The 26,265-nt window shown below is 39.0% G+C and overlaps 1 long non-coding RNA gene across 1 annotated transcript in view; it reads right to left on the minus strand.

Moving 5' to 3' along the window:
• Positions 1-2,247: 2,247 nt before the first annotated feature.
• The window catches only part of LOC129046779 (uncharacterized), a 34,323-nt gene continuing 10,305 nt past the window's right edge, over positions 2,248-26,265 (minus strand). The window contains exons 2-3 of the long non-coding RNA XR_008508550.1: positions 12,949-13,072; positions 2,248-2,263 (exon numbers count right to left, since the gene is read on the minus strand). This is a non-coding gene — a long non-coding RNA (uncharacterized LOC129046779). The remainder of the gene's footprint in view (positions 2,264-12,948; positions 13,073-26,265) is intronic.

Genomic DNA, 26,265 nt, shown 5'->3' on the forward strand with positions numbered 1-26,265 from the left:
AGGTGTTTGGTTTTGTTTTTTGGTTTCGTGCCTTTTTGTTTTTTTAAATACACTCTGACTGGTATTTTAAAAGAACTTTTGCACACATTTGGATACAGATGAGAACAATTAAATGCCCTCTAATAATTGATGTATATGCAATCTATAGCGTGCATTCTCTTCTTATTAGAGGCTGTGGGTTTTTTGTTGCAATCTAGCTAATAAAGGCTTTCTTTTCCACAAGAGAATTTTGACAGGGTTGACTCCAGACGGCTTTCCAGCTGAGGTCTGGGGCCTTGCTGAACCTTCAAAATTTTCCCATTTGAGCTGCATCAAAGTGAAGGAAATTCAAGGATCACTAACGTCTCAGATGGTAGCACTTGCCCTAACAACCAAGGTTCAGGAATTCTTTGGAGCAGGCTGAGGTCATTTTTCTCCCCTTTTCTCCTAATGCTTTTCTCTATTAATCAGAGCTCACAGCTCAGATTGGTCTTCAACTTCCTCCCAATCCTTGCTAAGCCTGTCATTTCTAGCTATTATTTACTTTAATGGACTTTGGCTGATCCCTTATGAAGCTTTGGATCTGAGAATAATAAGGCTGGAGAGTAACGGGCACAGACATGGGTGTGGGTTTGCCTGCAGATTAACCGTGGCAGATGGGCTTTATTGCGGTTTCCTGTGTGCCGAGTGTTGATTGAGAGGGTATAATGAGAGAGGTGGTGTCTGCACAATGGCTGCAGCCACTTCATTGCACCTCGCGTCTAAACAACCCCATTTTTCTAAATCTTTGGGTTGTGAAATTTTAGGAAGTCAGAGCACAAGAACAAGTACAAAAACAACTGTAAATAACCATGAATGTTAATCCAACCCTAATTGGTCCCTTCTTTCATTATGGGTGCATTTTGCTGAGCTCCCCCCAACCCCCCCCCGCCTTTTTCTTTTAACGAATGATATGGACAGCTATGCATACATTTGACTTTTATAACAGTTTAACACAAATATTACTTCATATCAACTTATGTTATTATTAATATTAATTTCCCATTAGCTTTTGCATTATTAACATCAGCAGCAAAAGCTTATCTTGCGATCATCCTGTTATGCTTTAGGTTTTTGTCATCTTGGGAAAATTTGTTTGAATTAAATTATCTATTGTCTAGAGACTTATCAAAAATAACAGCAGGAAAATTGCTTAGTATCTGGCAGAATGAGTCAAAAATATGCTTTTCTAAGCCCAAATGCCATTAACTTTCAACAGCGATCAGATGATAAATTATTTTCAGCTATAGGTACTATCAAAAGATCTTTTACAAATTCCCCATTTTAAGGATTTTACTTAATTCCTCCCTTTCACTGATGGATTAAATCACAACTATTGATTCTTTTCTTCCTTTGGGGCTTTACCCATCTGTCCTAACGCTTTCATCCCAGCACCCCTTGGGCTGAGAGAAGTGTTCTACAAATGAACCAGTGAAAACCTGGAGAAGATTCCAGGTCAAGTTTGTGTACAAGAGTTTAAATTTTTAGTGACAGTCTTCCCTTAGCACAGACGAAAGTTTCCACACAGAGCCGCACAAGCTAGCCCCACCAATTATCCTCCTCCTTTGAAAACCATTATCAAGTTTTTCAAAACTTCTTTCATTTCACTGTTGTCACTGGATGAAAAGGAAACTAACCACCATGTCAAGACAACTCGGCTGCCTGGCAACCAAGGGCCACATTTTAATTCTGACTTGCTTCTGGTCTTGACTAATGGAAAGTGACTATGTTAAGCCAGTCAGAAGAGTTGTTTGTCACTTCTGAAATGCAAACAAAACTATATTGTTTCGAAAGTCCTGGGCGTGATTGATGTAAAGATTTACAGTAACATCATTCATTTGCCCTTGTGTTTTAGTGGGATTGATGTCATATCTTTTCATGCTTTATTAAATGCTTTCGGAGAACGCAAATATATGATGCTTTTTGTCCTAAAGAATCTAAAGAGATTTTTCTTAGGCAAGAAAACTGGACTCCAATATAAGAGATTAAATGATTTGATGCAACATATGACTGTAATTTAATAAGAAACATCAGTTGAGAAATGTGAATATACAACTTGATAAAAAGAAAAAGAAACCAAGACAGGGAAAAAAAAATAAAATCAACAGTTTGGGGGAGGGGAAGGAAAGATACACTTACTTGCCAGCAGTATAGCTTGTTTGGACAGCCATTCCCACAGCTGAGTTAATTTTTTTCACTTTTAATACCAGAAGAGAAGTCCAAATTCTGCTCCCCACCTCTTCAACTATAAATATATGCAGTCACAATTATAAAATATGCGTCCATTTTTCTATAAAAAATTACTGAAAATATTACAAGTAATATCAACATCAATTATCCTGACTAACTATGACAGATTCAAAGAGGTTTAAACAGCTTGTTTCCAAAGTCATTAAAAAAATCCCCTCCAAAAACAATTATATTACAAATTATTTTTGTAAAGGCCAGGTTGACTTTTCTATTCAATTAAGAATCAGGAAAGGATGAATGAGCCCACAGACAGTTTTCTTGTCTGCAACAGTGAGACAGACTCATACATTCTCTATGTACAGATACAATTTTTTGTCATTACACATGCAAAATATATATAAATAAATATATATGTGTGTGTGTGTGTATGTGGGAAACAGAAAGGAAAAAATAGCTGATATGGCAGTTTCTGTTCTATTTCAAGTATATAAATTACTCTTCAAATGCCTATTATGCTTTAAGGAAATAATGAATATTTAGGGTAGTAAGCTTATGCTTTTGAAAGTGTACTTTTATTAGCATCAATGTTATGCTAGAGCTATTTTCCAAAATGAGTACGATAGCTTTTTGCTGTTCTGACAATACCTGTTAATAAGCAGACCCTTGCCATTACCTTTTTTTTAAACAGATATTAAAATTTAAGCACAGTAATAACATACACTGTAATTACTGTTGCCATCTGGGATTCTTAGGGGTAGTCCAAGAGGACTCCAGCATGTCAATTCTCTGGGCAGAAATTCAGAAGTTTAGATGAATAGAAGGTGTGTGTGAAGAAAGGAGAAGCAATTCAGCCTTCCTGGTCCGTAGTGGATGGTGTTCTATTCCAAGCCCTCTGACAAATCAAGCTGTTCTTTACTCAGCCCATGCAATACCAAACCCCTGCCTAGAGCCCTGAGCTCATGAGATGTGGGACTTTATCCCCAGTGTTATCCAACCTTGAGAAACAAATGGTCCAAAATGTGAGTGGTCAGCTCAGCACCAGCACTGTGTTCTACAGGGGGAGAGGATAATGGGTATTGGTTACAGGTGTCTGTCAGGAGCTACTGCATGGCTTCAGTCCCCAGGACATGACAGTGCTGCTGTCAGTTGGGTGAGCAGCTGCCAGAGCTGTGTGAGCAGCTGAGGGCCATGGGGCAAGAGGGCAGAGCACAAGCAGAGGGAGCCCAGCACCAACAGCACCACTGCTGCGGCTGACCTGGGGAGAGAGAGGGACTCCTGGCACCAGACCTGTTGGTTTGCTGATGCACATCAATATGGATGCATCTCTGCTTTCCAGAAAATAATTAAGTTCTCTGTGTGGCCTGCTACTTCAGGATTGCTCACTGCATGATTAAATTGAAGCATTAGTGACCTCAAGGAAGGAGAAGGAGGAGAAGGAGAAGGAGGAAGGGAAGCAGCTGCCCAGTCTTTCCATTGAGGAAAAGTCAGGACTGGCTCGGGCACAATAACTCCATTGAATCAGGAAAATAAATATGCATTCATTCAGAAGATTATCTAATCAGTCTAGGTCTAGATACTAGGTCAATGGGTTACCTCAGTCCACCACCAGTCTCATCAAGCTCTGCATCTCCAAGAAGAAACGATTTAAGAACACGCACATTCCAGGATCACAGCATTTTTACAGTCCTCATCATAGCCAAAACGCAGAAGCTGGGTGTAAAACTGTCTCTCTACAGCCAAATTACATACAAAGCATGTTGTAAATCAGCCTCACCCCAGGGAAGGCAAGCTGTAAACTGCCTATCATTTTACACAGCTACGTCGAACCATCATGGCGGAGGAAGCCTGTAAAGGTCAAGAGATTTTTCTAAACTACCTGCACCTCCGGAGTAGCTCAAGAAGCCACATCATCTAAAGTCCTCAGATAGTATTTCTCTGACTTTTTTTTTTCCCTATGGAAACAACTGTGTAACATTCTAACTGCCTTCAGCTTCTGCGGAATTAAACACATTCCAGCGTCTCTAGAGCAGCACTCAGACAGTTGCACTTCCCTTTGCACTCTCCTGGGTAATCCTTCTGGGCGAAAGAATACATAACGAAGCCCTCAGCTGACAGTTTGGGAGGCCTGCCGCTGCTTATTGCCATCAGTTATTTTTCAACTGATTCAAAGATAACACAAGGGCTGAAAGCTTGTAGCTATTTCTTTTGAGAAAACAGTCCAAAGAAGCTCCTCTTAATCTGGGGGATTACTCAAGAGGTTCCAGTACTCTACCTTAGACCAACTCAAAATTCAAAAAAAAAGGAAAAGACATTCTTCTTTGCAGTATTTGAAGGCCCATGTTCCTTTCCAAAAACAAATATGCGAATAAAATTGCAGTGCAACTGACTGAAACTTTATACAATTGTTCCAGGTTCATAAACATTTCATGAACTCAGATTAAATTTCAATTACAATACAAGTACTTCCATGAGCGGCAGAATGAAAGATGCTGTTCTCCCCTGGCTTTGTGCTCATAGTTAGATTCCCTGGGACCTCAGGGGGTGCAAGTCTCCAATGGAAAGTGTTGCTCTAGGTGGAACATTCCCTGTTCTTCAAGGACTCCTGATACTTTTCCCTCATCAGAAATTATGTACATCTTCCCTTGCTACCAATTTCCACAAAACCTGTAGCAACTGCTCAGCAGATTCATTTCCCATAGGGCACAGACTGACACAGACATTAAATATACACGAAGATATGTGATTGTATAAAGCATATTTACAAACAGGATAAAAACTAGATTTCCTTGAGTCTAGACAAAACAGTAAGAAAAGGCCAAGGTTACACAGGCAAGGACTGACACAAACAGTGAATCAGTAGTGTCTCTCTCACAGAAAGCACCTTTTTCTCTGGCTCCTGGCTAAGCTGCCCTTCATCGGACTTGTCTGCCTTTCGATCTGGTTTAGCCAAAGCTCTTTCATCTTTTACCTTGCATACTGCAGCTTTCTCTCTTGGAGCCCTGCCTTTCACTGCTGCTGAGCTCACCTTCCCCCTGCACTGCAGGCACAGCGCCCGCTCTGATCCCCTCGCTAATCGCAGCCACGGCCCCCGGCAGGGCAGGCATTCCCTCCGCAGCCGCTGTTCCCATTCCCTGGGCTGTGCACAAGCCCTCACCTCACTAGTGGCAATGAGGGCTCTTCAGCTGGGCTCACACTGCCCCCTGTCCCAAGGCAGGCCCTTCCTGCCTCTGAAATCCCCATCTCCGGGAAGGGGATCACTACCTCCTGTAACTCCAGATGATGCACCGGTGCCTCACATTGTGCACGTTTGTCAGCTTTCCATTGTAGGTTCCTTTCAGCAATGAATGCAGCTTATTTGTGTTGCACATAGTGCCATGCAAATTTAGGGCACTATTTTAATGCATGATAAATAATTACTATAATTAACAGGAGGGAAAAAAAAAAGCCTCCTGGCAATTTGTCAGGACCAGACACCTCTTTTCATGCCAGATATTTTCATATGTATGACATGTACATATAAGATCCCTCTTGCCTCTGTGTGGGGACATGCATCTCCCATTAGCAGTAATGGGAATTATGTGTGTGCACTGAGGGGAAACTGTAGTCTACTCTGGCTGGTGTGCTTAGTTGTGCTTTATTGGATCATATGGAGCATGCCATATAAGAAAAGAAAAAACACCTTTCCATCTTCATTGTTGAGAGAGAAATATAGAGAAAGCTCCTGTACACAATCATGCTTTTAATTAAGTGCTATTTGCAGGTGCTGTTTGTCTCCAATTTCTTATAGCATTTCTAGAAGAGCAATAACACAAATAATCTGCAAAATAACATGATTAGGGATAAAAATTAGCTAGGGTTACTATTACTAGACTAATGAGAAATTTTTCTAAAAATGAGTATTTTTAATAAACCACATTTTGAAACTATAAACATCCTTGTATTGGTAGACGCTGCACTGCAAAATACTAAACTTCATTTCACTATCAATTTTCTGATTCATCTGAAGAAGTTCATTATCTGTTAAATTGAAGGCAAGCCTCCCACAGAGGAATGCTATCTAAAGATGGATGTGTTTGTGTGTGAAAGGATAGCCTTTCTTAGCTGTTTATCAAAGAGGACATTCACAGGGTAGGTACCGTACCTCACTACTTTGTAAATATAACGCACCATACAAGCATACATACAGTCATGACACTGGTTCATGTTTGTTGTCTGGTTGTAACACATTAACACAAATTTAGTCCAAACATCCAAAGTTATGCTGCTAGGAATGTTACCATCTGGTTTTAATGAATATCTGGGGTCCATTTTTCAGTTAAGCTTTTCATAGTGTGTTTGTATGTTGCTTTTTCCAAGCTATCTGCATAATTGCTTAAAGATTTTACTGCAAAATTAATATCCTCACTGTGAATGAGGGAGAAGGGCAAAAACCAGGATGACAAAGGCTGAAATGAGGTGAAAGGCAAATTCAATTTTTCCTTGCACCATAGAAACCTCGTCAGGACTAGCTTTATCTGGTAATCCACATTTAAACTTTAACCTGTAGGGGGGCTCTTTGTGTTAGTTAATGTAAGCATAAAAAGAGTCTGAACCACTAATCAGATTAATCATATTTTGTGAGACTCAAAAGCTTCATTAAAAGAACCTCGTTTCCAAGCTACACATTTCAGAAAGAGAAAAAAAGTTGGCTATGAAAAGGAAAAAGTAACACTGAAATTCAAAAAGACACAGACTGTGTGTCTCCTGGAATTAAACCAAAGACAGTTAAGAGCTGGAACAATATCCACCTTCATAAAACACACCTTGATGATGCCAAAATAATTAGGACATTTTGCTATTGAAATTATGCATTCTCTACATTTACAAAGCTTTATCTTATGCACAATAGAGAGCTCTTTAATAACCCTAACTACAATAAATGTCTTTCCTTTCCTCACATTTATGGAAGTCTCCCTCTCTGCTGAAGCAATCATATTTCCTGAGTACTTCAGGTGACCCCTCAGAGACAGGAGAATGTGAATATCAGAAGAATAAGAATCTGTCATCTCCAGTCAGGTTATTACACTCACACAAGAAGCACTCCACTTCTCTAATGAGCATGAAAGTGAGAGAGCAAGCTACTCTCCCAAATAGTGCGGCATTGTGCTCTCTTTCAAAAACAACAGAATATCTTCATTTTCAATAAACAAATAGTTTGCCACAAATGAAGCTTCAATGAGCTTTTGTTCATGCCTATGGCATAAAAACATGGTTTTCTTAAAGTTTTCATGAAGTTTAACAGGAACCATCTGCACTTAGGACAAACATTTTGCACTTAGTGTTAAACTCATTTCTATCTCAGCCTACCCTGCACTGATCTGGATTTAGTGGGCCTTTGAAATCAGGAGATGTTTTGAGGAAACATTAACAAAATTGAAAGTCTTTGAGTGATTATTCAATACTGGGCAAATGAAACTCATCAGAGCAGTTATATTCTCCCTAAAATATAATTAAGTGGTGAGAAATCAAGACATGACATCATGGGGAAAATAATTTGAAATACAGACTCATCCATTTTCCAACCTTGGGACTGCAGAACTAGAGTTAGCCTCATTTTTGTTTTCCAAGTCAGGAGGAGGAGCCTCCTGCTGTATCACAGCCAAACTCTTTGCTAGCTTTTCACCATTATGTGTTCATTTTTCTTTCCCCATAACTTGCCAAGGTAATCTTGCTCCCACCAGCTGCACAACCCTTTGCATGATCTGTATTCAACTGGTCCTTGACTTCTGGAAAAGTCAGGCAACCTAAAAAACATTGTTACGTACACATCTACAGTTCTACACTCGACATAAGGTTATGAGTTTAATTAGTAGCTTTCTAAATGTCTATTTCCAACTTTGTTTGTAATTGCACTGAGCCTGCACTGCTTGGCATGGTCAGTTATACCTAAAGGCACTACTTGTTCCCTGGCTAAGGTGACAGCAGGTGAGGAGTCTTCTGTAGGAAATTACCAGTCACCAAGGAATTGTTGCCACATGCAAAGCTCAGAAAGGAAGGTCAGAGCTTGGGTGGGCCAGTTCCCTCTCCCACCTTCACTCTTTCAGCTGATGTTTTCCAGTTGCTGCATGTGCTACAGAGGCTTTAAAAGAAGCACAATGGCCAAGCTGTCTGCACTTCACAGAGCAGACACTTCACACAAAGTTTTACCACAAGCTGTCATTGTATGGCTACATTTCTGAGCGAGTGCCATTGTGTGCCATCCTGTGCCCTGAGGTCTTCAGTGTTTCTTCATCAAACCAGGCAGCTGTCGAAATGTGCCTCAGCTCCATCCAGCACACATTCCCCAGCTTTCCTGTACAAGGAAAAGGAGGGGAGAAAGGACAGCAAGTACCAAGGTCTTGCTCCAGTGAGGAGCTGGGATGTGGCCAAGGACAGGCTCCCAGGTTCCTAGCGTAGATGCAGACTTTTATACCAATAAATTCTTCAGAGAATATCACACAAATCTAAGTTGTTTACGAGCTGCCTTCAGCACGTCTGCACCAGTGCAAAACTGAAGCAACTGCACCATCTTTGACAGAGTCCTTCTAAGTCTAAGCCAATGCAATCTGAAGCAGAATCAGTCCCTTTAGTTTGGATAATGATCGAGAAATGCTGCCCTAAAAATACCGAAACAAAGAATTTTCCTGAACACAAAGAGAATTGTTCATAGGTCTGACCCAAAGCTATGAATTTAAATGATCCAAATGTAACTCAAAGAGATTCAATCTTTGTATTAAGAAATATTTAGTAAAGCACTGGGATGCATTAAGACCACCAGTTTGTACTAGGTCAGGTTTTCTCAGCCTTCCCGATATTGTCTCACCTTGTTTTATGACAAGTTCCAGTGACATGCATATAAGTACTCCCAGAGTATGTTTTCATGCAGTGCAAAGAGTTATGGGAAAAAATATCCCCTATCAGGTTGTCATCTGAGCTGTGGTACTTCTCAGACTATAGCAGGGCAGAGTCAGAGGGATTAACTTCCAGCATTACTGCTAGTCTGCTAAAAATGCTGGAAATGGTTTAAGGCTGTCTGTTTGCCTCTGCCCTGAACTGCACTGGGGCTGTTCCTAAGCCAGGTTCTAGCTGACCTTAAGGACCAGCTGAGAGGAAGCAGCTACTGCGGCTGTCCTGAATATGCTCTGCATATTTCCCATTGTATAGGTTGGGAAAATGAGTCTCAGAGACATAAAAATCACACACTTGTGACCACAGTGTTTTGTGCTGGTGACCCTGACAGAGGCAGAGTCTTTGACCTCCAGGTGTACAATTCTTCCTCCTGCCTGAGCACTGTTTGCTTTCTGGGGGTATTGGCACAGGGTGCAGGACACAGGAACTCAATAGGGCAGGTTCATTTCACCAGAGATGGACCTACAGTGGCACAGCAGTCAATCGAATTCAAAGGCTGGGAGGATTCAAATTATACTCAGCATCTTACACTAAGTATGTTTGATATTTTTTTTCTCCCTCATTTTGATACTACTAGGTTCAGGTAATGGGCTCTCTAGTGAAACCATATTAAAAACTGGCCAAGTCTATACAAGCTTTCAGCCAGAATTATGTGTTTAGTTAATGAGATAAGTTTTTCACAATGAACTTGAGAATCTCAGTGAAAATAAGAAAATAATTTATGAAAGTCTGACCCTGCCTTGCTTTAAATTTTTGGGTCTGTTAAAACCAAAACAACTTTTGAGTTCATTACATAAATTGGATAAGGTCCACGTTCCCTGAACTGCATAACATGACTTGTCTCTACTCATTCCAGAATAGATTTTTTCTTTTCCTTTTCTTTTCTTCCTAGACACACACACACACACAAAACCCCCAAACAAACAAAAAACCCTCCAAACAGAAAAACAGCTTCCCCATTGCTTTGTTTCTATAACTGATAGTTATTTTAAACGGTAGTACAAACATTATAAATTCAAAGAAAGGCAACACTGGAATGCCCACCAGTGCTGCCCACAGTAAAGAAAACACATCCAGAGTTTTTATCACTTCAAATAAAAATTTCTGTTCTGCAAGGAGAAAATCCCCTCTCCTCTGTTGTTCCAGGCTCTACAGATCATTGGGTAGGTAAAGCAAACTTCTGATCTTTTGATCATCCACAGCTCTTTGGAAATAAGTTTCCCACAAGGCTCATGATGCTCTGAGTCACTTTTTTCTCTGTTCTGCAGCCTCCCTCTCTCCAAGTTAAAACTCATGCAGAACAAAACAGCACTCCTGAGCTCAGCAGCATCACGAAGGAGGAATCTCTGGCACCCTAAGGCCTGATTGTATAAAAACGTGTAACGTTACCAGAAAGGGGAGTGGGAAAACATTCCCATGACTGCTTGGTAGGGCTTCACCCCTATGAGGCATGTGTGAAGAGAGCTTCACACCTATGAATATTGTGGAGTCCAACCCTCATCTCTTCTCTGAGATCTTAAATAATGTTCCAGCTGGGGACCCAACTATAAACATTTTTTGCACTTAGAGAGCAATAAAAAAAGAACACATGGGATTGGAAACACTTGGTTAAATTTGCAGCTTTTCTCTTCATTATAAATAATGAGGATGCATCTTTTCCTTCCTCCTCCTGTCAGCCACCTTCTGTTCCCTTGTTTCTGCTGTACTGCCATCTAAACACTCCCATCTTTAATCTTTTAAGTACCTGGATTAACTTATAGCATCTAGAATACTTTGGGACATAAAATTGCATATGGCAAACTCCTACAGGAGAAGAGTAAACTTGACTCCCTCTTCTGTCAGAGCTGTCCCAAACACAGAGAGGATCCCAACCTATAAAATTCCTGACATATCTGACTCTGCACAGGGAACTGCAAGATTTTTCCATCTCACTCAGCGAGATTCTACAGAGAAAGTCTAAACCTAACTTGCCTAGATTGAGTTTGGGTGCATGTAATGACAAAAATGCAGAAAGATATTGTTCCTTGAGTATCATAAAAGATTTGAATGGAAATAGAGTACAAAAGATCAGACCAGGTCCTTAAATTGTGGCTGCAGTACAAACCAATCTGCAAATGTTTGGATTTTTGTTTGCCATTTCAAATCAGAAGAGGCATTTCACCAGAAAACCTGTTGATTTGATACCAGAGAACCTGCTGTATTTCAGAATGTTACTTCAGCTGGACAAACCAGCATTTTTGCAGCTGCAAACATGTTGAGTATCTTAAGGTTTTAGGGACAAAGTGGCATTGTGTCCTTAAGACATTATATTCCCATAGTAGAGTATATATTCCTATAGTTTTATTCAGATTATCAGAGAAATAAAAGAATAGTTTTCTCTTACTGGAATTGCTATTGAACCAAACAGCTCATTTCTCTACTCCTCAATGAAGAGAAATAAGGTATTTTTTCCTGTTCTTGGCACTGGAATTTTTGGGTATTTTTAGAATGTTTCCGGTTATGGACCCATCTATTGCACCATTACTGCACTAAGGAAAGAGAAGTAGAACTGCATAATAACAGAGGGACAAAGAAATTTCTCCTCCTATGCCCTCCTATCTCTTAACATGAAAACAGATTTCTAAGTATTATCACCTACCATCTCATTTGAGAGGCTGCACTTCACCAGAGATGAATTTACTCTATTGAAATCACAGTATAGGCACATTGCTAAACTCAGGTTTGCAAGCTAGCATCAACTAAATTACAGTTTTATGACACAGTATTGGAAAAAAAGATTATGAACAGTGAACCTGATTTTAACTGGGAATGTAATACTCAATTTAGTAGGGAAATTTAGTCATTGAGGGAAGTGTTTTTAAAAGCCATATTGTCTGGAGGAACAGATACATCCCTATCTTTCAAACTATCTTCTCATGGGTCTTAATAATAGTACTTTTCAAACAGCTTTTTGTAATGAAATAAGCATTAACCCACATGCATAGATTGAACACAGGTCTCACTTTTTATAGCACAATCCCACTCTCCTTCTCACTCATCTCATATTGCAACTTTCCTGCTTTAAAGGGGTAGACTTCCCCATAACAGATTTGATTGTAAATCTATTAAACCCTTTATAACACAATGCTTCAGCCAGGGGCTATATCTTTAGCCTGCTGCACATGAGGCCCCAAAAGGCTGAACAAGCTGCCTGAGTTTATACAGTAAGTTAGCGTGAGAATGGAAAGATGAGGTTTATTTTCCTTCCAGTTCTATACTTAGGCTACAGTTTCTACAATAACATAAACAGAATCTGTGCAGAGCTTAGACAAAGTCTGCTGCATTTGCCTGCTAATTCATTTTTAAATAGACAGAGATTATTTGTCTCTCCTTTCCTGCAGGTACAGTTTGAGATGATCTTAAAAAGGCTCAAACTAAATTTTTGAAAACTTTCCCTAAAACTATCTTTATTTTCAGTTTGAAAGTAAATACTGGCTTCTCTGTGTGCCTGGTGGATCCCTGATGTCAGTAGGTGAATCCCCTCTCCTCCCTATCCCACCAAAGCATTTCTCTATCCTTTGGTGAGAGAACAAGTGAGAGCTGTGCCCTGAATGTCACATGCCAGTGGAGGAATAACTCTTTCTTCCAGGAAAATGTGCACTTCCAAACGTACTCATGCAGAGTAAGCCAAAGACACTAATATTGATACTGATGGTTATGTGACCTGTGTGAAAACATGTTTAGTTCAGAAATTAGGATAATGAAGTGTTGCATGAATGTTGTTTTATTATAAGAAAGAAATATAGTTTGGAATCTAAAGGACATTTCTCTTACCCTTCACAGTAGCTCCCTCAGCTCTCCATACAGGTGAATTTTCTGTCTCCTTGAAACAGTAATCACAAGGGTGAATTTTCCAGTGGCTTTTCAAATGATTGCAAAACTATTTTGCAAAGCCGTCCTGTGGGAAAATGCATAAATGGTCTTTAATGCAGCACAAACTTTTATACCTACCAGAAAAACAAATACATTTCTGTGAAAATCAACAATTTTACAGTCAGGTGTGAGCATGGATTTGCTCAGCTGGCTGGTGGTGGATCACCCACAAAAGAGTTTGAAGGGTCTCTGTTAAGAACTGGGAAGTTAGGATTAGAAATGTGTCTGACTTAAGAGGGAGTTTTAAGCAATTAACTCTGCAAACACACAAAAGTGAAGCACAAAGAAACACTAATGGGAAGAGATCATTAATGCAATCCATCCACATTCTCCATCTATACGCTCATTACCTGCTGACAACGCCAATAGGATTTGCCTATATGAGGAAATTGGCCAAAATAGCTATTGCAGAGTAAGCCATTCTTCAACAGCTTTCTGTTTGTCCCTGTGTAGACACTGTAGGAATAATTAGTGCACTTATTCTGTTCTAGAATAATTGCTGCACTAATTATTCCAGACTAAAGTATCTTTTATTCCAAAACAATTTGTCCACAAGGGGAGCTATTGTGAAATTGCTTGTGCTCCTCTGCTCAATTTCCATGTGTAAAAAGGCCATAATCCGTGCACTGGGAATAGCTGTACCCCAGACTCCAGGAGCAAATCAAACCATAGACAAGTTCCAACCCACATTGCTCAGGATGGTTTTCTTAAAGTAATTGAATACATAGAGTTGTTGTGTAAACAGGATTCAGCTGTATGGCAATGAGTAAGCTCTTCTTTTAAGAGCTTTTCCTTTATAAAATTATTTCAGGCACATTTGCATCCAAGCTTATTGGACTGGATTTAAGGGTTGTACTGAGTAGAGGCTGACATGGTAGATGGGACTTCGCCCACTCTTTTGCAAAGTGTGAAATGCTGAAATTGGATAAGCACATAGTGTAATTAGCTAATTTGATAGGCTAGCTTTATCCAGTCAGTGTGTTTAGAAACACCACTGATGTCACATTTTTTTGTGATGATTTGCAATTAAACTAAAGACAGATATGCCTAGACAATGACCCTACAACACTGTTAAAAACCTTTTAAAATGAAGGATGGAAATGGTGATGTCAGATCTTCCTAAACTGGAAGGAGAGTACCAATTCTCTAGTCTACTGCTGCCCTCCTTTCTGACAGATTCAAACCTCTGTTTCTGTCTGTTTCTGGGCTACTTTTTGTTTGGTTGTTTTTAAAAAAATCTTTCCATTTTCTCAAGGGAAGAATAACCTTATCAGAAAAACCTGTTCCCTCCTTTTAGCTCAGGAAATGGCAGAAACAAACAATGAAATAGGTTCCCCCAAACCCTACCCCACACAGGAGAACTGTATACCTACCTGTAATCCTACCCTATATTTGAGAACTGTAATGGTCAGATAGCAAGGCTGTGTAATACCCTACTTTTTGTGAAACTGCATACAAGGTATTTATATGCAATAAATATAAATTTTCCACTCCAATATTTCATATGGGTGGCACTGTTCCACCATTCAATCTCTGCCTTTTCTGCTCTGGAGAGAAATCAAAACCAATTTGGGATATGTTTCAAAATAAGTGGCATTATTTTTTAGCATGTATTTTTAATGACATTGGCAATAGTCATGGGGTATGGTTTGCATAGCATTTTCCAATCTCTCCTGTGTCTAGCTAGGTCTAGGAGGTCTTATAATAACTTTCAAATGATGTTTTGAAGCATCCAGCCCCTGCTCACTGTATTATTTTGCTATAAATCCCTCAGCCATTGATCTTGAAGTTTATTTAAGCCAAGATATAATGTTAACCAATAATTGCTCAAAATTTACTACTAAAATTTCTTTCTGCAACATTCTAAGAATGGACTGACGTGCACTGATTTCTATCATAAACAGAATTCAGCATAAGAAAATTCTCATTAAAATGCTCCTTAACAGAAGAAAATATTGTCATGTTCAACATCTGTAGCTACAGAAAGCTCTGCTGATGGATTTATTTTCACTTTACCAATCTAATAGCATGAATTTGATTTATTACAAATAACATTTGTCTATCAAAGCCTCATAAGACAGCTTTTTGAGATTCTTGTGATAACTTTTTTGTCAATTAAAGTTTCTGTTCATTTATGAGATGGATGCAATTAGAAATACAAGATGTTCAGTATTCTCAGCTCAAACTCTTTTATTATCTTGTGTTTCTCATGTGCTACTGTAGCTGTTCTACCCTGAATTGAACTAGATTATGATTACTAGTTAAGAACTGAAAACACTACCACTTTTTACTTTTCTCTGTTACTTTGTAAATAAATACTTTCAATTACAAAATTGCTCCCAAAGAAATAGGAATTATGTTGAAAGTACCCCACTGCTGCTGTAACAGTTTCAGATTTATTGAATCCTTCTCACTGTATTACAATAACTCCTGCTGTTTTACCTGGACTGCAGCAATACCAGACTCCAGCCTTGTATTTTGCAATGTTTCAAACCATCTGGGACAAAAAAACACCCCTCAGCTTTCTTCTATCTTCAAATTTTTTTGATTATAATCTGAATGGAAATGCTATGAAAAAATAGCAAAGAAGTTTTACAGTTATCTCAGATTTTACATGCAAGAGTCTAATTTTATTTGTGTTTATAAAGGGCAACTCTAGCATAGCAGCACAGGCAATACAGCTGAGTGAGGTTGGTGAGAGAAACAACATGTTTAGCATTAAAATGATGCTGAACTTGGAGAGACATCCTTCCTCATCTGCAGCTTTCCTATACCTAGTGCTCTGCTTTTAAAGTCATTCTTGTGAGGAAGTTTCATATCAGGTTTCTTGGTCTGATTGTCATAATGATTAAAGAATGCATACAGGCCCTGGATATGGGCTCTATCACTATATGAAGGTATGGCAAAAATTCAGATGTTTGGACAATTTCACCATCCTGTTGCTTTAGTACTGGATCACTCTCATTTCTTTTCCAACACACCAGTAATTTCCAAATAAAAACTGTGTGATGATGCTCTTTCTTCCTTATCTATACTGACCTTTGTATTCAAACTCTGGCTCAGTCTTTGAAATTGCTTCTTTAATTTAGGTCATGGAAACTGCAAGTTTTAGCTTGTTTACTGACCACTGCATCCCAAACAGCAAAGACAAAAATCCAAACTAGCAAAGGTTCCAGAATGAAGAAGTACCAACTTGGTTTTACATTATAAATAACTCCAATGGACCCTTGTAGTGCACCAAGGGGAACCATTTTATTTCTATGTAATCTTTGTAGTCCTTGTTGTATACATGCATGGAAGAGAGGAAAAACCTGTTCCCACCTGCTACTCCTTTGTTCTTTCTCATTTGAGCACCTAGTAATCTAAAGCCTAAAATATTATTCTCCTATTTTAATTGTATCACTGAGTTTAAAGGGATTATTTACTTGCCAAAACTGGTCCTAAGTAAATAAGAGAACTAAATGATACTTAGAGATTGTTCCAAAACAATATAAACAAAACCAGATCAGCTGTCTCTCCAGTTGCTCACACAGAGATTCCAGAAAAGCTATCCATAACACATCAAATTCTTTCTTTTTATTTTCATTTTTGACAAACTATTCTTTCATGAACACAAGGGCAGGAAAAAAATCAAATGCCAGATGGTGAGCTAGGGTATCAGCTATTGGATCCAACGGCACATTGAAAGCAGCCAACATTCTCAAGGAAAGACATTTAATGGTACCTGAAAGAAAAAGCACCCAATTTCAGGGAAAAAAGGAAAATAGAATCAATGAAATAGAGAACTGCAAAGCAAATCCACGAAGAGAATCACTGTGTAAGCCGAGATCAGAGGAAACTGAAATAGATTCAAGAAAGCTGTTTGGACAGTGACTTTTATAATAAATCACATACACAGAGCAAGTCCTGCAAATAACCAGCTTTCCATGCCAGGACAACAGGGAGTCTGTATAGAAATTTAGGCTGAATTTTTCAGAAGTGCATGACATCTTTGGCTTTTGTGACATGCCTGTCCCTGTTTTTCACTGGTATTCTCTTCGCTCCCAAAAGCATTACAGAATGCTTCCTCTGTTCCATCCCTTGCCACCTTTGCAGATGCATTCACATTACTGAAACTAGCCCTCCATGAGATCCTGGCAGTTTAGAACAGCCTCAAGCAGAGAAAGAGATAAACACATATTTGTATAACTATGAAATGCCTCAGTTGAAGGTAAGCAAAGAAATTAGACTTGGAGAGTTCATAAGGGGAATGCAGATTGTAAAATCCACAGACTCCCTGAGATAAAAATAATGACCAAGCACTTTAAGCCTTTAAAACACAGAAGATCATACAAAATGAGCGTGGCAAAGCACAATACACAGAACAGTCATTTGCAAACACCATACCACGCTCAAATCAGGGAATCATTCCATATAACCTCACTGATTTGGGTATTTGTTTTATGGTGGGATATAGAGTGAATTTCCAAATGCATGGTCAAATCAGACCCTCATCTCTATTTACAAGCTGAACTTGTTTCCTTTTTGAGTTTCTTACCAAATCCCAGCTCCCTGCCTGAGATTTAAAATGGGTTTAGATTTTCTTTTTGCAATTAGAAGTTTAAAATTTTTTCCCACCACTCAAGTGTAAGCAGTGTCTTCAAACATAGTAACTCAAGCAACTACAATGGAGTGACTCCAGACATCCACTAGTTTAACCAAGACAAACATTTGGCCTATAGAGAACTAGTAACCCTCGCACCGTCTGTTTTGAAATGTTTGTTGAACTTAACAGATGCAACACGAAGATACCTCTAGACTATGACAGTAGGAAGTTTGAGAAAGAAACCAGCTTCATATGAGAATCTCATTTCTGTCTCTTGCATGTCAGAGAAAAAAATTCTCAGAGTTCAGTTTATTGTCTGACTATTGATGATAGAGTAATTTACTTTCCTCTGAAACACACTCCTCTGGTTCCTTCCAGTCATTGGACTAAGTGTACCACATGCGAAATAAAAAGGAAATAACATGGATATTTACACACTTCCATTTTCATTTATGGACCTAGCAAGAAAATGACCTTGTAAAATTACATTTTTCCAATCGATATCTAATGCTTTTTACTATTCTTTGCACAGTCCAAATTGAAGACCAGCTGACATCCAGATTTCCCACAGAGTTACATATATACCATCAAAGAATAGGAAGGGAACAGGATCCATTGTTATGTCCCACTTCGGTGGTACATAAATGCAGGACAGAAGGGTGGAAAAGCAGGACCATGGCTGAAATTCACCCAATGTTTTGGCTATCAGAACTGGCTGACAATATAAACAGAAAGATTTTTCATCCTCTGAAGTGGAGCAGCAGAGTGACAACTACTTTGGGCTGCCAGGACACCCAGTAGGGTTTCTGCATTTCAAGACATGAGTCCTTGAGGCAATATGACTGAAGGGATCCGGCTCCCTCCAGTGCAGGGTTCTGCTTAAATGCAACACTGAGCCCTGGAAAAAGATATTAACTCATTCCTCATTTGAGCTGCCAAACGTACCAGGAATACCTGGCAGCATCTCCCTGCCATGCTGCCAACCATTCTAGGTACACAGCTGGCTCTTTCAGTGATTTCAGAAGAACCCAGAGGATTTACAGCACAGCAGCAGCAGCAGTGGGGGAACAAAACCAGCATTTAATTCTTTGCACAGAGCTCTATCCCAGAGAACTTAAACCAACCCAGGCACCGACCTCCAGAATTAAGCAATGTCCTGCATGGCCCAAGCCCAGGTTCAACTCCCTCTCTATAAATCAGATAATTAAACAGCTCATACCAAACAACTGCCTCTTCCATTCTCAGAATGTTTTATGTTCACATCACAAGCAATCCTGCAAAGCCTTGATAGGTATATTCATTATTTATGGTCTGACATAATTATATTTGGTACTTCTAGCTTAGCCTGCAGGAGGCAGTGTCAGCTGTGCAAAGCAGAACTTGTCAATGCTAATGAACTTTTTCAGGGGTTTTAAAAACTATGCTTTCTCTTAAAACCAAGAAATTCAAAATGGCAAGAAATTTTTTAAGAACATCTGGTCTAGGGCAAAACCAGAAAGGTTGCATGAGTTTAAAACATGAGGGTTTACCCTCAATTTCTTTTCCCCTCCAAGTAAAAACTGCAACCAATCTTGTAGTTTCTACTTTTATGGTGTCCCTGTTCTCAGTTCTTTGCATAAATTTGCACAGACTGCTCTGGAGTTTCTTAATAGCAAGATATTTAGGCAGAAGCCAGTACTCACCTTTAGGCTGGAGCTAGCTACCACTCACTGGCAACATCTAATCTGCCTGCTTTTGAATGTTAAAAACAAAATAGTGGTAAATCTGGATGGAGATATCTCTCTATATTTTTCCTAATGAAATTTCAGTGAATAAAATTTAAGAAAGTGGCTGGCAGTCATACAAAGAAACATTGTTCCTATTGGTATCTATAGGCCCAGTGACACCTCTATAAAATTATAGTTATAAAAAGTTTATAAAAGATTATATAAAAGATTATAAAAAGTTGAAAAGCATTAAGGTCGGCAGTGTAAAGGAGGAAGAGGGCTTCAGACTACATGGTACCCTATGGCTATGGCAGAAACTGTTCAAATCAAGAAGCTGGTGAGACAAGTAAGGTTTCAAATACAAACACTCAGCTTTGAACTGAACCAGTGAAGAAAATGATAAAACAGACACTCAGCAAAGGCTCTTCACAGAATGCCAGACAAAGTTTCAGATACTCTTTTTTTAAGTCTGCTAATTTGTGTTTATCATCATAATGAAAGGTTGGCATGGAAAAATACTCAGAACTTAAAAGCTAAAACTGGACTGTCTACATTTCATCCTTTTTTTATTAACCATCAGCAAGTGTTCTGCACAGACATAGCCCATGAAGGTAATAATAGAGGTAAATTAATTAGATGACTATATTTCAATCATGGGGTTTTCTTGACATTTTATACCAAAGGAATGCAGCTCAAGCAGTTTGTAACTGACAGCAATGCCATGAAATTGCACTACAGCCTTGATAATTATCCTCTTCATTATTTTTATAATATATAAAGAGATAAAGTACAACATGCCCCTTTCATTTTATAATAGTATGCAGTATAATGGAAGCAGCTGAAGGGGGATGTTTGTCTTACAATGCTACAGTTTAAATCTAGTGACAAGAAGTATCACATTAATGATGCACAGAGAAGAGCTCTACAAGCAGCCATCCTTTATATAATTATTGTGTGAAAGCTGTAAACATATGGGATAGATTATATATCCCAAACTTTTTTCCTTCCTCTTTCCTTAACATTCAAGAAATATCAATGGCAACTCATTAGAAGGACAAATATATTTTTTCATTTACAAGCATTTCCTTCATTGTTAAAAGTTAGTGTAATCAAAGCTGAACAAAACATTAATGACACAGAAAAGCTGATAATTTCTTTTGTACAGCAGTACCAAGCACTTGTGTACTACACAAGCCCAGATAATTAATTGAAAGGGGAAGAGTCCTTTTGGATCCAGATGGAGACACTAAAAGAGTAGAGGTCTTATCAAGTATTATGGATAACTTTAATTAGGAAGAGTAGTAGTAAAGCAGTAACAATTCCATAAAATGGCAAACTCTTTTGGATAATATGCAGAAAATGTAGATAGGGAAGTCTCAGCTGGAACATGACAAACATGTACAAAAAGATGAGAAGTTACTCTTTTCCTGTCTGCCACAGCATCAGCTGAGCTTGGTATATGAACAACAGAAGTCAGCTCCAGATGGCTACAAAAGAAGTCTGTTATCTTAGTAAGGCAGAGCTGGAAAACAGCAACTTTGCAGGTAGTTTCAGTAGAGGCTTCTGAATTAATCCTGTAGAGATATGGAGCACTTAAAGCAGCTGTGGTGAACAGTAACCTCCTGTCTCTGAATGAAGTTGGGATATTCTCTTGGTGCAACCCAAATAAAAAGTAAAATTTATTGAATCAAGGCAACATCAGGTTCTTAGTCTGAATTAATTTATCCTAATAACATGATGATACATGGTTCCTGTTGTAGATTGCCTGTCTCCAGGAGAGGAGCTAGATTTTTATTTTACTAATTAGAGTATCTTTAGAATTTTTTTCTTCAATCATTGTAAAGGAGCATGGCTTGCACATAACTGAAAATCCATTGGTAACTTTATAGTTTTTTCATATCACAAAGGAATGGGAGACCATGGTATCATGACTTCAAATAGGAGTGTTTGCAGCCACAGAATACAGACTTGGACCATATTTGCTGCATTATAAGGGCTTTAACTTCAGGGTTTCTGACTGAAGCTTGTTTTCATTATCCTTATGACATGCTTGTATGTGGGTGCTCTATGCCACTGTCACATCACTCAGTTTCCCTGAGGTTTTTTTCCATATTCAAGCTTTAAATGGATCTTTTAAAACTGTGGAAAAAAAGCCAGAAATATTTGGCTCTTTGCCCAGGTATTGTACATGTCATAAAACATATCTTTCTGCATTTTCAAAGCAGTGTGTTCTTTTAAACATACCTGACAGCTCTAAGTGTTTTGGCACCACATTTTTGCAGTGAGTTTTGGGTAAATCTACAACTTTAGTCATTCAGTCATTGGTTTGTGTGTCACATAGCGCCAGCTAAGCCTGTAGTTTTCTGGAAACATAGAGTCTAGGGGCAAGGGCAATGTCTGCTCTGCATTGCTTGCCTCTATAGCACAGAAATACAGCACATGGGGTAGGCAGGATGCTAAACACAAATCATATATGTAACCCACACATCCATGGCACTGCCAGTGTGTTCTCTGCACAGGCAAGACAGAGCTGATGCTTCCTCACCACAAAGGCTCACAGGGCATGAGATGCAGGGCCAGTCCACAAGTGTGTGCTGAGTACAGAGCTGTCAGATCTCTCGTGCATGCAGAGATCAGCTCAGTGTGAGCAGCACATCTCTGACACAAAATGAACCACTGCAATCTTGCCCGTGACACAGTGGAAGACAGCTTTAAACATATTTAGAGCCAACTTTATCACTAGGGGAAAGAAGTTTTCTGTTCTAAAACACACTATGCCTCTTCAAGAATGCTCTGTTCAGTTGGGTGTATACCCCAGCCATCTATTTTCATCGTTTTTCCATGGGTCAGAATAGATGATGACATTTTAGGGCCTACAAGGAGCTACAAGGAATCAGGCAATACCAGCTTTTGATCCTAAAGAACAAAAGGCCAGCATTAACCTATGTGCAAAGACAGAAGAGCTGACAAAATGGGGGGGTGGGAATGGGGGAGAGAGAGAGAATCTGGCAGATCTTTGAAGTAATCCAAGGTCAAAAGTTTCCCCTTAAGAATATATGAGCAATGTGAACTTACTGTACCCAGGAAGCCACCTCACAAGGTAAACACTTTCAGAAGACAGGTCCTTGAAACTCTTCATAGTGTCAAAGGTTGAAATGAGCAAAGCAGCAGCTGGTTTAAGGCATTTCTCCTTTGAAATTTCCAAACTTCCTTAATTTTCTGAGATATTTGGCAGATAATGACAACGGTTCCTTAGGTATATTTAAAAACCCCAAAACCCTGCACCCTTGAAATAAATAAAGGGATCCAAGATAAACTAAAAGGAAAAGAGAAACCAGAAAAACCCTCTGCACCACTCCAAAAAAAAAAAAAAAAAAAAAAGCCCCAGCCCAGTGGTCAGATACTTCTCAAAAATTAATGTAACTTGTGTATCCAAAAATGTGAGCTATCAAAATTGCCCATTAGAACACAATCAGAGAGTGCTTTAGAAGTAGCTGAAGCATTGAAGACCTTCCCACCCATCAGGTGTTCATTATTTGCCTCAGCTGAATTTCCAGAGCAGCTCCCATGAACTTGCCAGTGCCCAGTGCTCACATCACTCTCTATGCAGTTTCTGCTGAGGGTGAGTTTACACAGAGCTGACAGCAGGTGTGCACACAAACCCTTTTAGCATTTTAGCAAAGAGTTAATGAAGGTTACCTGGAAGGAACCAAAACATCCTCCTGTTTTAAATTGTAGAATTCTGTACTTTTATGTATAAACATAAAAATATTCAGACTTATGGGAACTACAGTGTAACAAGACTTCCAAACAGCTGTTGCTTACATAGGCATACATTGTTTTCATTTATTGAAACTAAAGTTAGTATTTTCACATTTTCCATTGCTAAATCAGTAGGATATTAAGCACATGAAAAGCCTTTAGCACATGGATAGGACCATTTGATTAGGCCTGTTCACATAGGTACTACAATTTCCCACTGACTTAAGTACTTAAAAGAGATCTACAATTAGAAGAGAAACAAAGAGAGAAAGTTTCTTAAAATGAAAGCTTGAAGGGACATAAAGTATACAGCAGATACACTATCAGATTTCTTCAAATAGAGGCACTGCTGCAACTGTATTGTTTCTTCAAAGTGATAACCCCTCAACAACATAAAAATATACAGATTTTCAAACACAGTGAAATATTTTCTAATATGAACATCCTAAAAAGGGGAAATCAATAAATGGCATGAAAAACTTCAAAGACAGACCTCCTGTCAATGACAGAGGTTCTTCAGCAATGTAAAGTCTTTGAAGAAGGACTCCCAGTGCTGGGAAAGCTTTGAAGTGACAGAAAGCAGACATTTATAATTACAGAAAGGTGCGGTGTCCAGCAGAGATAGTAAAAAGATATAACTGGGGTATGTGTGGGGGAGGTTGAGCAGTGGCTTGGGCCCTGAGTGACCCTGTTCACTTGAAGCCTAAAAGCCTGCAAGGTCAAGCCTATATCCATATGAAAGAGACAATTTGTGAATTGGAGATGTGGGTAGGGCTTAGAAACCAAATTACTGCAGCTTTCACACTTCTGGCATATGTTTATTAAACAAGGCATCTCTCTCTTCTCACTACCTCAGATTCCAGCACACACATACCCACACAGCCCCTTCTCAGTTTGCAGCCACAGTTCCCTGAGGAGAGAGTGAGGCTTGCTGTGTCCATTGGCTCAGGAGCTGACCGAAAGTGAGGCAAGCCAGCTTTACTTATATTTATCTATATGATTTTCATGAGTATATCATTCCTGAAATTTTTACTTCATTCTTCTCCCTGCTTCCTGGTTATTTCTTGATAAAGTGATATAGAAATCCAGAAAAGTGAAATATTATATTCTGGAAAAAAACTGAACTGTCTGGATTCTGGAGTTCTTTGAATTCATGTGTGCTTGAAAGGGAAAATGTGAAAGTTTAATTTACATTAATAGATTTTTTTTCTTCCCTCAGAGTACAAGGCAAGTCTCTGCTGTGTCTTTGGAGCAGAGCAGGGTCTGCCCACACTCTGAGAGCAAAGTCATTTCAGCATGGTATTGAACTCACACTTTTGTGCCCAGCTGAGAGACAGAGGAATTGGCTCACACTTGTCCCTGCCTTTCATATATTCACAGATGCTGCTTCTCCTGAAGCACAGGGTCAGGTCTTTTGCTTATACCACAAAGATCACACAGCTACATTCCAAATATTCACTTTTAGTTATTTTCCGGTGACATGCTAAATACATAGCATTTATAGAAAAAAACCAAAACAAAACAAAACAAATCAGCATCTGATGCAGGCCAAGATTTCCTGGGAAGATGAAATGAAAGACAAGAAAATGAATCAGCAGGTGTTGTCATCTTTTTGAACTCATCTGTTCTTTCTTGTATAAGAGCAGGATCTGGAAGCAGGACTGCTCAGAGTGGGCTGAAATGGGACCAGAGTCGAGAGCTCTGTATTCCTGAGGAGGACACCAGAGAATCCTCTCCTCAGTGACCTAGAGCTCCACCTGTGAGCCTCAAATCCATACAGTCCCTTGGCCAGAAGGAAGTGAGCTATCAAAAAAGGAAACACCAGCTCCCACAGTCTTGCACAGCTAAGAACTTCCAAGCAAAGGCTGGTAGAAGATGGCACCCTTTAAACCCTGAAATAAACACATGAACAACGATGCTGCATTACTTTTACACACATGTGACATCCACAGATTTCAAACCAGTGAGTAACCCAGCTTGTGAGTGGAAAAACTGAGGCACTGGAAAGAAATTCAGGCTGGCTTTGTAGAAAATGAAGTCTTAGCATAAACATGCCAACATTTATTTATGAAGGAAATTTGGAATATTCAGCATTGAGACTATTTTTGTCTTCACATAAATTCCAGTCCCAGGTCAAAGTCAGAACCAGAGAAAATAGTACCAAAGTCCAATGGAGTCTTCAGAGAATTGCTGAAGCTTATTTTGTTGAACTCTTCTTTTGCTGGCCAGGCAGCAACCACGTAATTAGGATAATTATGCAATAGTGGTTTTAAGGGAGAGCTATAGAGAAAAATTCAAACTACAGTACATATAAAAGCACTGTATTTGTTTTCTCATGCATCAACAATTCAGTTTTTCTTCTGTTCAGGAGGTTGGCCCGGAGGGAATGGAAATCACAGAGATTATTACCTTTTTATAACTATCTTTCTAAAAGTTATGGCATCGGCTACATGAGGTGTGTAGTAAAAAGGAAAAAAAATTCTAAATGCCAATGGAGAGACCGTATGGAAACTCAGAAGCAATTATCATGCAGACAAAATTTTTAAGAGTAGTGATGAAATTAAGCATTATTGCCAGAAGATGTTTACTAAAAATATCTTTCAGGTCTTTCAAAATTTTGCTTGGAGGATTTGGCATGACAAAGAAAGCAGATGTCAGATAACACATAACACATCAAGAAAACAATAATATATTCTGAGCTTAAGAGTCCTGCTGGTGATATGGGACAAAAATATGCCTGGGCAATCTGAAATAGCTTTTAAATAAAACAAAATCAAAACAAATTGAGATGTTTTGAAGTGCCTACATAGCATGTAAATTTTGTGCTAAAAAAGTTAGGCAACAGACAGGATAAACTCAGCAAAAACTGATATTACCCAAATGCAACAGATAAGTGGAAATTATTTTCTGATCTGTAGTATTTGCTATCTGTGTAATATGCATTGTAAGATTCAGATCATTCTGAAGCAAGGTACACAGTGCTGTTTATAGCACAAGTGTTAAATGCCAACACTTTCATATAATAAGCCTCCTAAATCCACAGCTGAACATCATTAAAAGTGGAGGGTGCAAACATAAAGAGCTTTTCCAACTGAGAAGTAAGGATATGTTCCTCATGGCTCAATGATGAGCCTTTTGCCTGCATAGCAGTGCCACATTCTGGAT

This window comes from Molothrus ater, chromosome 10 (genome assembly GCF_012460135.2).
Source record: "Molothrus ater isolate BHLD 08-10-18 breed brown headed cowbird chromosome 10, BPBGC_Mater_1.1, whole genome shotgun sequence".
Classification (NCBI taxonomy): domain Eukaryota; kingdom Metazoa; phylum Chordata; class Aves; order Passeriformes; family Icteridae; genus Molothrus; species Molothrus ater.